General features: G+C 39.0%; 1 pseudogene; it reads left to right on the forward strand.

Moving 5' to 3' along the window:
• The first annotated feature begins 2027 nt into the window (after positions 1-2027).
• Positions 2028-2234, forward strand: LOC142260704 (U2 spliceosomal RNA; annotated as a pseudogene).
• Positions 2235-13735: the final 11501 nt, after the last annotated feature.

Below are 13735 nucleotides of genomic sequence, written 5' to 3' on the forward strand. Positions count from 1 at the left end.
GGCACTGCCTTTGAAGCGGAAATCTTCAAGGACTTCTGCAGCTTTTACCGATGCAGGAAGATGCGCACTACACCCTACCATGCTCAAACCAATGGTTATCAACCTGCTCAGGACTTTACCCCATATTCCAGATGTGGCCTTACAAGTGATTTATAGAGGGTTAACAATACGTTGGGATCACCGGATCTAATCTCCCTTTTTATACACCCTAAAATCTTGTTTGCTTTAGAATAAACAATAACATCATAAAGGTATAGCAGTACCGTTTCAAAGTTTCGGTGTCCCAAGCAGCATTCCATCAGCCTCTGGAAGGTTCCTGGCAAATTGCACAGCTCGAAGGGCATGCTTTTGAACTCGCAGAGACCCATCGGGGTGGCAAAGGCGGTCTTCTCCCGGTCTGCCTCAGCAACGGACACTTGCCAATAGCGACTAGTGAGATCAAGGGTAGAAAAATAATTTGCAGTTCTCAATGCAGCTAGCTATTCCTCAATACAGGGGAGTGGTGCTGTCCTTCTTCTTTAACAGGACCAACGGAGCTGCCCAGAGGCTACAACTGTCACGGATAACCCCAGCCTCCTTCATGTTGCTCAACATGTCCTTGGTACACTGGTAATGTGCAGGTAGTTTTGGCTTATATCTCTCTTTGATGGGTGGGTGTGCACTTGTGGGGATGTAGTGTTTGACCCCTTTTATTCTTCAAAAGTCTAGCGGATGTTTGCTGAAGACTTGCTCGTATTCTTGCACTAGCCTGTAGACCCCCTTCTTGTGATGTGAAGGTGTGGAGTCAGTGCCTACGTGTAATTCCTTACACCACTCCTCTGGCTGACTTGGTGAGCTGTCACTGAATGGGTGGGCTGAAGCAATGGTGGATGCTGCTGTTTGGATAGCATGTGTATCTACTGAGAACAGCTTATCAATGGTGGCAAATCGGAGCAGCTTAATCTCTTGCTCTCCGCAGTTCAACACTCTCATGGGCACTCTTCCCTTCCATATTAATGAATAAAACTATGATGTAAATAGCATATAGATACCCCACAAATGCAGATAAAAGTAGGTTATGGGAAAAGGGGGAAGAGAGAAACAGGAAAATAGTGGAATAAAGTATACCTTCCAGGTGGGAGAGGAAATGGCAGCACAGCCAGTGGAGGTGAAGCAAGGGGAGCCTGCAACTAAAGAGTTGAGAGCGTTATCACATGGTGACTGAGCCTGATTGTAACGGGAGCATAGAGGTGCCGATCCTGTCTTACCTGCGTTGGTGTAGAAGTGGGTGTCCTGTGGTGGAGTCAGCTGTGTGCAGTGGTGGCCGTGGGTTCTTTTATGTGCGACCGTAGTAATAGCTGCGCCCACTTCCTGTATGGGAGTGGAATGCAGTGAGACTAATGGAACGCACGCCTGCGCATTTGTGTTTAACGTCGCGCATGTGCAGAACGGAGAAAAGGCTGCGCTCACTTCCTAATGAAAGGGAGTGAGACGCAGCTGGGAAGGGAAGGGAAAAGATTAGGGTTTGGGGATGATGAAAGGGCTTTCTACGGGCAAGGATGGCAAAGGGTGGCAGTGACGGAAAGTCAGGCAGCCTGTCCTGTCCTGTCCTGTCCGTCCGTCTTTTTGTATCATGAATTGGAAAGACTGCAAGGGGGAGGGGAGGTGCTTGGAGGAGGAGGAGTTATTCAGATTAATTGCAGTGGGCGGCGGCTGCAAAAAGCATCATTCTTCTTGTTTTTGCTCTGCAAAACAGCCTTTTCAAGGGTTGGCTTGGGTGACAAAATGTCTTCTGTAGGCGTGGGTTTGTCTCCCTCTCCCTAAGATGTGTCCGGTATAGGCCAGGGTGCCACTCAAGGCCGTAACCAATTCGGGTTATAGCTTCTCGGCCTTTTGGCTAAGATCAAGTGTAGTTTCGGAGGACGCTACCTTGGTCGGTACTGGAAGGTGCCTGGGATTGCACGTCTGCCGGCCTTGAGGAAGTGTGTGCGCCTTCTGGTGACACATAGCCCTCTTGTGCCTGGACGGTTCCCAGGCAACGGGAGGCGATCACCTTTGTTATTTTGAAGTCCTACTGATAAACAGAAAAAAAAAAAAATTAAATCTGTTCTTATCAGTTTAATATCTGATACGTCCCCTCTCTGGGGACCATATATTAAATGGATTTTTAGAACAAGGAGATGGAAAAAATCTTGCTCTGTCCACTCCACGCATTGACCTGGTATTGCAGTACCTCCAGGACCGGTGCACCCCTTCTTAACCCAGTTTCCAAAAGCAGAACTCAATTCACCTGATTCAAATGAGCCCCATTAGTGAATTGAAAGAAAGCAAAAACTTTATATGCACCTCAATTTGGCCAATTCACTTTTCACACTTTCACCCTTTTTTTATCTTTCACACCTTTTACTTGCTTTATTGATGCAAAAGCTGTGCCAAATAGCAAACTCATCTCCACTCAACTTGACCAACTCTGCTATGTCCCGTGCAGTATCTTATTCTCAGTCTTATCTAGATCATTTGCAATTGAATAGAATAGATCCCTTTTGGACACATTGGATTCAGCTGCTGCAGTGACTGCAGGTGTTAGAAGATGCAGACTTGGCATCAGGTGCTGTCTATCAGATTCCACTCCAATTAAAGCTTCCATTGTTTTTCGGTGTTTTCTTTGAGCAATGATGATGTCTTTAGTGATCTGTTGGCTCCCTCTCCTGGAGGAAGAGTTTGCTTGCTCTTGGACTTTCAAAAAGAGAGGTCATGATAGACATTTAGCTTCTGAGCCCAATTGGGGACAGTCATGGGTGATGAATGTTTTGCAACCTGCTGCGAAGCCTGATACCGCAATATAAGGAACGTCAAATACTAAGAATGGGCGGCCTATGAAAGAATTAGTACTTTCATTAAGCATACTTAAACGGCTAATTGGGAATAGACAAACTGTAAAAAGCCCTCTGAGAAAGCCCCTCTCTAACCTTTGTTAGTAAGCTTTTCTGTAGTCTGCCTGTTGATGTATTTTCCGTTTGAACAGTGCACAACATGAAGTGACGGAACACTGGCTTGTCACAATGTCCCCCGCTGACATCACAATAGCGCTGCTGCCTAGAAAGCCAGCTGCGCAGCAGACGTTGCTCTTTGGGTGGGATGGTGGGCTAATGTATCTATTCCTGCTTGGTGTGAGTTTGACATGATCTAGAGCAACGAGTTCCAGCGGCTAGCGGTTGATTATTGGCTGTAATGGGGCTTTCTGGCTGGTGCCAGCCTTTCTTCTTAGCACACAGGAACCACAATCCCTACACCATGCTTCGATGGATTCTCTCATCCCAGCCCAGTAAAACTACATATTTCACACAGTTATAAGCAGCCCATGGGCATTCACCTGGATTAAAACCCATAACAGCTCATAGACCAAACAATCAATCTACCACTGGACCAAAGACAGGAAGCTAAATCCACTGCCTGCGGTAACTAACTTAATCCTATAGTCTACTCACACAACAAACCCAAGAGAAAGGAAAAAAACATGGCTTCGATTATCCATCCAATGAAAACGCATAACCATTGTGAGCCATTGGACAATGCAATTGCACACATGGTGACATGGTGCACGGCCCAATGAATCAAGTCTGTACTTCATATTCACGGTTTAAGCCCTTGGGTTCTAATGTGTCCAGAGTACATATCCAGAAAGATTCCCTTTCTTTGTGCTAAGCACAAGTCAACAATACGTTGTAAGCAGATTCTATTACCAGTCCCACACCATTTTGTGACGCATAATCGCACAGTGGCCCAATTAAGATTCCAAGTCATCGAACATGTCCCAGCCATACGCAGAGGAGGCGATAGAATTAGGAAGCTCAAAGAAAGGGAATCTTTCTGGATATATACTCTGGGCACGTTGGAACCCAAGGGCTTAAACCATGAATATGAAGAACCGACTTGATGCAAACTTGTCCTGTGTGGTGGAGATGAGATTTGATAAAGTAAGTGGAAATCCAGTAAAAGTTTCATTTGGCTACTTTGCACTCTCGAGATAATCGTCACCATGTGCCAAATGCAATAAAAAAGGAATCTGAACACATTCGCGCAAAAATGAAATGACCACAATTTTCTCCAAAACTATAACAGATGCAAACTTGTCCTGTGTGGTGGAGATGAGATTTGATAAAGTAAGTGGAAATCCAGTAAAAGTTTCATTTGGCTACTTTGCACTCTCGAGATAATCGTCACCATGTGCCAAATGCAATATTAAAACAGTAATCTGAACACATTCGCGCAAAAATGAAATGACCACAATTTTCTCCAAAACTATAACAGATGCAAACTTGTCCTGTGTGGTGGAGATGAGATTTGATAAAGTAAGTGGAAATCCAGTAAAAGTTTCATTTGGCTACTTTGCACTCTCGAGATAATCGTCACCATGTGCCAAATGCAATAAAAAGGAATCTGAACACATTCGCGCAAAAATGAAATGACCACAATTTTCTCCAAAACTATAACAGATGCAAACTTGTCCTGTGTGGTGGAGATGAGATTTGATAAAGTAAGTGGAAATCCAGTAAAAGTTTCATTTGGCTACTTTGCACTCTCGAGATAATCGTCACCATGTGCCAAATGCAATATTAAAACATTAATCTGAACACATTCGCGCAAAAATGAAATGACCACAATTTTCTCCAAAACTATAACAGATGCAAACTTGTCCTGTGTGGTGGAGATGAGATTTGATAAAGTAAGTGGAAATCCAGTAAAAGTTTCATTTGGCTACTTTGCACTCTCGAGATAATCGTCACCATGTGCCAAATGCAATAAAAAAGGAATCTGAACACATTCGCGCAAAAATGAAATGACCACAATTTTCTCCAAAACTATAACAGATGCAAACTTGTCCTGTGTGGTGGAGATGAGATTTGATAAAGTAAGTGGAAATCCAGTAAAAGTTTCATTTGGCTACTTTGCACTCTCGAGATAATCGTCACCATGTGCCAAATGCAATATTAAAACAGGAATCTGAACACATTCGCGCAAAAATGAAATGACCACAATTTTCTCCAAAACTATAACAGATGCAAACTTGTCCTGTGTGGTGGAGATGAGATTTGATAAAGTAAGTGGAAATCCAGTAAAAGTTTCATTTGGCTACTTTGCACTCTCGAGATAATCGTCACCATGTGCCAAATGCAATAAAAAAGGAATCTGAACACATTCGCGCAAAAATGAAATGACCACAATTTTCTCCAAAACTATAACAGATGCAAACTTGTCCTGTGTGGTGGAGATGAGATTTGATAAAGTAGGTGGAAATCCAGTAAAAGTTTCATTTGGCTACTTTGCACTCTCGAGATAATCGTCACCATGTGCCAAATGCAATATTAAAACAGTAATCTGAACACATTCGCGCAAAAATGAAATGACCACAATTTTCTCCAAAACTATAACAGATGCAAACTTGTCCTGTGTGGTGGAGATGAGATTTGATAAAGTAAGTGGAAATCCAGTAAAAGTTTCATTTGGCTACTTTGCACTCTCGAGATATTCGTCACCATGTGCCAAATGCAATAAAAAAGGAATCTGAACACATTCGCGCAAAAATGAAATGACCACAATTTTCTCCAAAACTATAACAGATGCAAACTTGTCCTGTGTGGTGGAGATGAGATTTGATAAAGTAAGTGGAAATCCAGTAAAAGTTTCATTTGGCTACTTTGCACTCTCGAGATAATCGTCACCATGTGCCAAATGCAATAAAAAAGGAATCTGAACACATTCGCGCAAAAATGAAATGACCACAATTTTCTCCAAAACTATAACAGATGCAAACTTGTCCTGTGTGGTGGAGATGAGATTTGATAAAGTAAGTGGAAATCCAGTAAAAGTTTCATTTGGCTACTTTGCACTCTCGAGATAATCGTCACCATGTGCCAAATGCAATAAAAAAGGAATCTGAACACATTCGCGCAAAAATGAAATGACCACAATTTTCTCCAAAACTATAACAGATGCAAACTTGTCCTGTGTGGTGGAGATGAGATTTGATAAAGTAAGTGGAAATCCAGTAAAAGTTTCATTTGGCTACTTTGCACTCTCGAGATAATCGTCACCATGTGCCAAATGCAATAAAAAAGGAATCTGAACACATTCGCGCAAAAATGAAATGACCACAATTTTCTCCAAAACTATAACAGATGCAAACTTGTCCTGTGTGGTGGAGATGAGATTTGATAAAGTAAGTGGAAATCCAGTAAAAGTTTCATTTGGCTACTTTGCACTCTCGAGATAATCGTCACCATGTGCCAAATGCAATATTAAAACAGGAATCTGAACACATTCGCGCAAAAATGAAATGACCACAATTTTCTCCAAAACTATAACAGATGCAAACTTGTCCTGTGTGGTGGAGATGAGATTTGATAAAGTAAGTGGAAATCCAGTAAAAGTTTCATTTGGCTACTTTGCACTCTCGAGATAATCGTCACCATGTGCCAAATGCAATATTAAAACAGTAATCTGAACACATTCGCGCAAAAATGAAATGACCACAATTTTCTCCAAAACTATAACAGATGCAAACTTGTCCTGTGTGGTGGAGATGAGATTTGATAAAGTAAGTGGAAATCCAGTAAAAGTTTCATTTGGCTACTTTGCACTCTCGAGATAATCGTCACTATGTGCCAAATGCAATAAAAAAGGAATCTTAACACATTCGCGCAAAAATGAAATGACCACAATTTTCTCCAAAACTATAACAGATGCAAACTTTTCCTGTGTGGTGGAGATGAGATTTGATAAAGTAAGTGGAAATCCAGTAAAAGTTTCATTTGGCTACTTTGCACTCTCGAGATAATCGTCACCATGTGCCAAATGCAATAAAAAAGGAATCTGAACACATTCGCGCAAAAATGAAATGACCACAATTTTCTCCAAAGCTATAACAGATGCAAACTTGTCCTGTGTGGTGGAGATGAGATTTGATAAAGTAAGTGGAAATCAAGTAAAAGTTTCATTTGGCTACTTTGCACTCTCGAGATAATCGTCACCATGTGCCAAATGCAATATTAAAACAGGAATCTGAACACATTCGCGCAAAAATGAAATGACCACAATTTTCTCCAAAACTATAACAGATGCAAACTTGTCCTGTGTGGTGGAGATGAGATTTGATAAAGTAAGTGGAAATCCAGTAAAAGTTTCATTTGGCTACTTTGCACTCTCGAGATAATCGTCACCATGTGCCAAATGCAATAAAAAAGGAATCTGAACACATTCGCGCAAAAATGAAATGACCACAATTTTCTCCAAAACTATAACAGATGCAAACTTGTCCTGTGTGGTGGAGATGAGATTTGATAAAGTAAGTGGAAATCCAGTAAAAGTTTCATTTGGCTACTTTGCACTCTCGAGATAATCGTCAACATGTGCCAAATGCAATATTAAAACAGTAATCTGAACACATTCGCGCAAAAATGAAATGACCACAATTTTCTCCAAAACTATAACAGATGCAAACTTGTCCTGTGTGGTGGAGATGAGATTTGATAAAGTAAGTGGAAATCCAGTAAAAGTTTCATTTGGCTACTTTGCACTCTCGAGATAATCGTCACCATGTGCCAAATGCAATAAAAAAGGAATCTGAACACATTCGCGCAAAAATGAAATGACCACAATTTTCTCCAAAACTATAACTGATGCAAACTTGTCCAGTGTGGTGGAGATGAGATTTGATAAAGTAAGTGGAAATCCAGTAAAAGTTTCATTTGGCTACTTTGCACTCTCGAGATAATCGTCACCATGTGCCAAATGCAATATTAAAACAGTAATCTGAACACATTCGCGCAAAAATGAAATGACCACAATTTTCTCCAAAACTATAACAGATGCAAACTTGTCCTGTGTGGTGGAGATGAGATTTGATAAAGTAAGTGGAAATCCAGTAAAAGTTTCATTTGGCTACTTTGCACTCTCGAGATAATCGTCACCATGTGCCAAATGCAATAAAAAAGGAATCTGAACACATTCGCGCAAAAATGAAATGACCACAATTTTCTCCAAAACTATAACAGATGCAAACTTGTCCTGTGTGGTGGAGATGAGATTTGATAAAGTAAGTGGAAATCCAGTAAAAGTTTCATTTGGCTACTTTGCACTCTCGAGATAATCGTCACCATGTGCCAAATGCAATATTAAAACAGTAATCTGAACACATTCGCGCAAAAATGAAATGACCACAATTTTCTCCAAAACTATAACAGATGCAAACTTGTCCTGTGTGGTGGAGATGAGATTTGATAAAGTAAGTGGAAATCCAGTAAAAGTTTCATTTGGCTACTTTGCACTCTCGAGATAATCGTCACCATGTGCCAAATGCAATAAAAAAGGAATCTGAACACATTCGCGCAAAAATGAAATGACCACAATTTTCTCCAAAACTATAACAGATGCAAACTTGTCCTGTGTGGTGGAGATGAGATTTGATAAAGTAAGTGGAAATCCAGTAAAAGTTTCATTTGGCTACTTTGCACTCTCGAGATAATCGTCACCATGTGCCAAATGCAATATTAAAACAGGAATCTGAACACATTCACGCAAAAATGAAATGACCACAATTTTCTCCAAAACTATAACAGATGCAAACTTGTCCTGTGTGGTGGAGATGAGATTTGATAAAGTAAGTGGAAATCCAGTAAAAGTTTCATTTGGCTACTTTGCACTCTCGAGATAATCGTCACCATGTGCCAAATGCAATAAAAAAGGAATCTGAACACATTCGCGCAAAAATGAAATGACCACAATTTTCTCCAAAACTATAACAGATGCAAACTTGTCCTGTGTGGTGGAGATGAGATTTGATAAAGTAAGTGGAAATCCAGTAAAAGTTTCATTTGGCTACTTTGCACTCTCGAGATAATCGTCACCATGTGCCAAATGCAATATTAAAACAGTAATCTGAACACATTCGCGCAAAAATGAAATGACCACAATTTTCTCCAAAACTATAACAGATGCAAACTTGTCCTGTGTGGTGGAGATGAGATTTGATAAAGTAAGTGGAAATCCAGTAAAAGTTTCATTTGGCTACTTTGCACTCTCGAGATAATCGTCACCATGTGCCAAATGCAATAAAAAAGGAATCTGAACACATTCGCGCAAAAATGAAATGACCACAATTTTCTCCAAAACTATAACAGATGCAAACTTGTCCTGTGTGGTGGAGATGAGATTTGATAAAGTAAGTGGAAATCCAGTAAAAGTTTCATTTGGCTACTTTGCACTCTCGAGATAATCGTCACCATGTGCCAAATGCAATATTAAAACAGGAATCTGAACACATTCGCGCAAAAATGAAATGACCACAATTTTCTCCAAAACTATAACAGATGCAAACTTGTCCTGTGTGGTGGAGATGAGATTTGATAAAGTAAGTGGAAATCCAGTAAAAGTTTCATTTGGCTACTTTGCACTCTCGAGATAATCGTCACCATGTGCCAAATGCAATATTAAAACAGTAATCTGAACACATTCGCGCAAAAATGAAATGACCACAATTTTCTCCAAAACTATAACAGATGCAAACTTGTCCTGTGTGGTGGAGATGAGATTTGATAAAGTAAGTGGAAATCCAGTAAAAGTTTCATTTGGCTACTTTGCACTCTCGAGATAATCGTCACCATGTGCCAAATGCAATATTAAAACAGTAATCTGAACACATTCGCGCAAAAATGAAATGACCACAATTTTCTCCAAAACTATAACAGATGCAAACTTGTCCTGTGTGGTGGAGATGAGATTTGATAAAGTAAGTGGAAATCCAGTAAAAGTTTCATTTGGCTACTTTGCACTCTCGAGATAATCGTCACCATGTGCCAAATGCAATAAAAAAGGAATCTGAACACATTCGCGCAAAAATGAAATGACCACAATTTTCTCCAAAACTATAACAGATGCAAACTTGTCCTGTGTGGTGGAGATGAGATTTGATAAAGTAAGTGGAAATCCAGTAAAAGTTTCATTTGGCTACTTTGCACTTTCGAGATAATCGTCACCATGTGCCAAATGCAATATTAAAACAGTAATCTGAACACATTCGCGCAAAAATGAAATGACCACAATTTTCTCCAAAACTATAACAGATGCAAACTTGTCCTGTGTGGTGGAGATGAGATTTGATAAAGTAAGTAAAAATCCAGTAAAAGTTTCATTTGGCTACTTTGCACTCTCGAGATAATCGTCACCATGTGCCAAATGCAATAAAAAAGGAATCTGAACACATTCGCGCAAAAATGAAATGACCACAATTTTCTCCAAAACTATAACAGATGCAAACTTGTCCTGTGTGGTGGAGATGAGATTTGATAAAGTAAGTGGAAATCCAGTAAAAGTTTCATTTGGCTACTTTGCACTCTCGAGATAATCGTCACCATGTGCCAAATGCAATATTAAAACAGGAATCTGAACACATTCGCGCAAAAATGAAATGACCACAATTTTCTCCAAAACTATAACACATGCAAACTTGTCCTGTGTGGTGGAGATGAGATTTGATAAAGTAAGTGGAAATCCAGTAAAAGTTTCATTTGGCTACTTTGCACTCTCGAGATAATCGTCACCATGTGCCAAATGCAATAAAAAAGGAATCTGAACACATTCGCGCAAAAATGAAATGACCACAATTTTCTCCAAAACTATAACAGATGCTAACTTGTCCTGTGTGGTGGAGATGAGATTTGATAAAGTAAGTGGAAATCCAGTAAAAGTTTCATTTGGCTACTTTGCACTCTCGAGATAATCGTCACCATGTGCCAAATGCAATAAAAAAGGAATCTGAACACATTCGCGCAAAAATGAAATGACCACAATTTTCTCCAAAACTATAACAGATGCAAACTTGTCCTGTGTGGTGGAGATGAGATTTGATAAAGTAAGTGGAAATCCAGTAAAAGTTTCAGAGATAATCGTCTCCATGCTCCAAATCCATTTTAAAGCCATTTTTAAGGCATTTCGCGCATACATGAAATGAACACATTTTTCTCCAAAACTATAACAGATGCAAGCTTGTCCTGTTTGGTGGAGATGATATTTAATAAAATAAGTAGAAATCCACTAAAAGTTTTGTTTGGTTATCTTGCAATCCCGAGATAATCGTCTCCATGCTCCAAATCCATTTTAAAGCCATTTTTAAGGCATTTCGCGCATACATGAAATGAACACATGTTTCTCCAAAACTATAACAGATGCAAGCTTGTCCTGTTTGGTGGAGATGATATTTAATAAAATAAGTAGAAATCCACTAAAAGTTTTGTTTGGTTATCTTGCAATCCCGAGATAATCGTCTCCATGCTCCAAATCCATTTTAAAGCCATTTTTAAGGCATTTCGCGCATACATGAAATGAACACATTTTTCTCCAAAACTATAACAGATGCAAGCTTGTCCTGTTTGGTGGAGATGATATTTAATAAAATAAGTAGAAATCCACTAAAAGTTTTGTTTGGTTATCTTGCAATCCCGAGATAAACGTCTCCATGCTCCAAATCCATTTTAAAGCCATTTTTAAGGCATTTCGCGCATACATGAAATGAACACATTTTTCTCCAAAACTATAACAGATGCAAGCTTGTCCTGTTTGGTGGAGATGATATTTAATAAAATAAGTAGAAATCCACTAAAAGTTTTGTTTGGTTATCTTGCAATCCCGAGATAATTGTCTCCATGCTCCAAATCCATTTTAAAGCCATTTTTAAGGCATTTCGCGCATACATGAAATGAACACATTTTTCTCCAAAACTATAACAGATGCAAGCTTGTCCTGTTTGGTGGAGATGATATTTAATAAAATAAGTAGAAATCCACTAAAAGTTTTGTTTGGTTATCTTGCAATCCCGAGATAATCGTCTCCATGCTCCAAATCCATTTTAAAGCCATTTTTAAGGCATTTCGCGCATACATGAAATGAACACATTTTTCTCCAAAACTATAACAGATGCAAGCTTGTCCTGTTTGGTGGAGATGATATTTAATAAAATAAGTAGAAATCCACTAAAAGTTTTGTTTGGTTATCTTGCAATCCCGAGATAATCGTCTCCATGCTCCAAATCCATTTTAAAGCCATTTTTAAGGCATTTCGCGCATACATGAAATGAACACATTTTTCTCCAAAACTATAACAGATGCAAGCTTGTCCTGTTTGGTGGAGATGATATTTAATAAAATAAGTAGAAATCCACTAAAAGTTTTGTTTGGTTATCTTGCAATCCCGAGATAATCGTCTCCATGCTCCAAATCCATTTTAAAGCCATTTTTAAGGCATTTCGCGCATACATGAAATGAACACATTTTTCTCCAAAACTATAACAGATGCAAGCTTGTCCTGTTTGGTGGAGATGATATTTAATAAAATAAGTAGAAATCCACTAAAAGTTTTGTTTGGTTATCTTGCAATCCCGAGATAATCGTCTCCATGCTCCAAATCCATTTTAAAGCCATTTTTAAGGCATTTCGCGCATACATGAAATGAACACATTTTTCTCCAAAACTATAACAGATGCAAGCTTGTCCTGTTTGGTGGAGATGATATTTAATAAAATAAGTAGAAATCCACTAAAAGTTTTGTTTGGTTATCTTGCAATCCCGAGATAATCGTCTCCATGCTCCAAATCCATTTTAAAGCCATTTTTAAGGCATTTCGCGCATACATGAAATGAACACATTTTTCTCCAAAACTATAACAGATGCAAGCTTGTCCTGTTTGGTGGAGATGATATTTAATAAAATAAGTAGAAATCCACTAAAAGTTTTGTTTGGTTATCTTGCAATCCCGAGATAATCGTCTCCATGCTCCAAATCCATTTTAAAGCCATTTTTAAGGCATTTCGCGCATACATGAAATGAACACATTTTTCTCCAAAACTATAACAGATGCAAGCTTGTCCTGTTTGGTGGAGATGATATTTAATAAAATAAGTAGAAATCCACTAAAAGTTTTGTTTGGTTATCTTGCAATCCCGAGATAATCGTCTCCATGCTCCAAATCCATTTTAAAGCCATTTTTAAGGCATTTCGCGCATACATGAAATGAACACATTTTTCTCCAAAACTATAACAGATGCAAGCTTGTCCTGTTTGGTGGAGATGATATTTAATAAAATAAGTAGAAATCCACTAAAAGTTTTGTTTGGTTATCTTGCAATCCCGAGATAATCGTCTCCATGCTCCAAATCCATTTTAAAGCCATTTTTAAGGCATTTCGCGCATACATGAAATGAACACATTTTTCTCCAAAACTATAACAGATGCAAGCTTGTCCTGTTTGGTGGAGATGATATTTAATAAAATAAGTAGAAATCCACTAAAAGTTTTGTTTGGTTATCTTGCAATCCCGAGATAATCGTCTCCATGCTCCAAATCCATTTTAAAGCCATTTTTAAGGCATTTCGCGCATACATGAAATGAACACATTTTTCTCCAAAACTATAACAGATGCAAGCTTGTCCTGTTTGGTGGAGATGATATTTAATAAAATAAGTAGAAATCCACTAAAAGTTTTGTTTGGTTATCTTGCAATCCCGAGATAATCGTCTCCATGCTCCAAATCCATTTTAAAGCCATTTTTAAGGCATTTCGCGCATACATGAAATGAACACATTTTTCTCCAAAACTATAACAGATGCAAGCTTGTCCTGTTTGGTGGAGATGATATTTAATAAAATAAGTAGAAATCCACTAAAAGTTTTGTTTGGTTATCTTGCAATCCCGAGATAATCGTCTCC

This window comes from Anomaloglossus baeobatrachus, unplaced genomic scaffold, assembly GCF_048569485.1.
Source record: "Anomaloglossus baeobatrachus isolate aAnoBae1 unplaced genomic scaffold, aAnoBae1.hap1 Scaffold_167, whole genome shotgun sequence".
Classification (NCBI taxonomy): Eukaryota; Metazoa; Chordata; class Amphibia; order Anura; family Aromobatidae; genus Anomaloglossus; species Anomaloglossus baeobatrachus.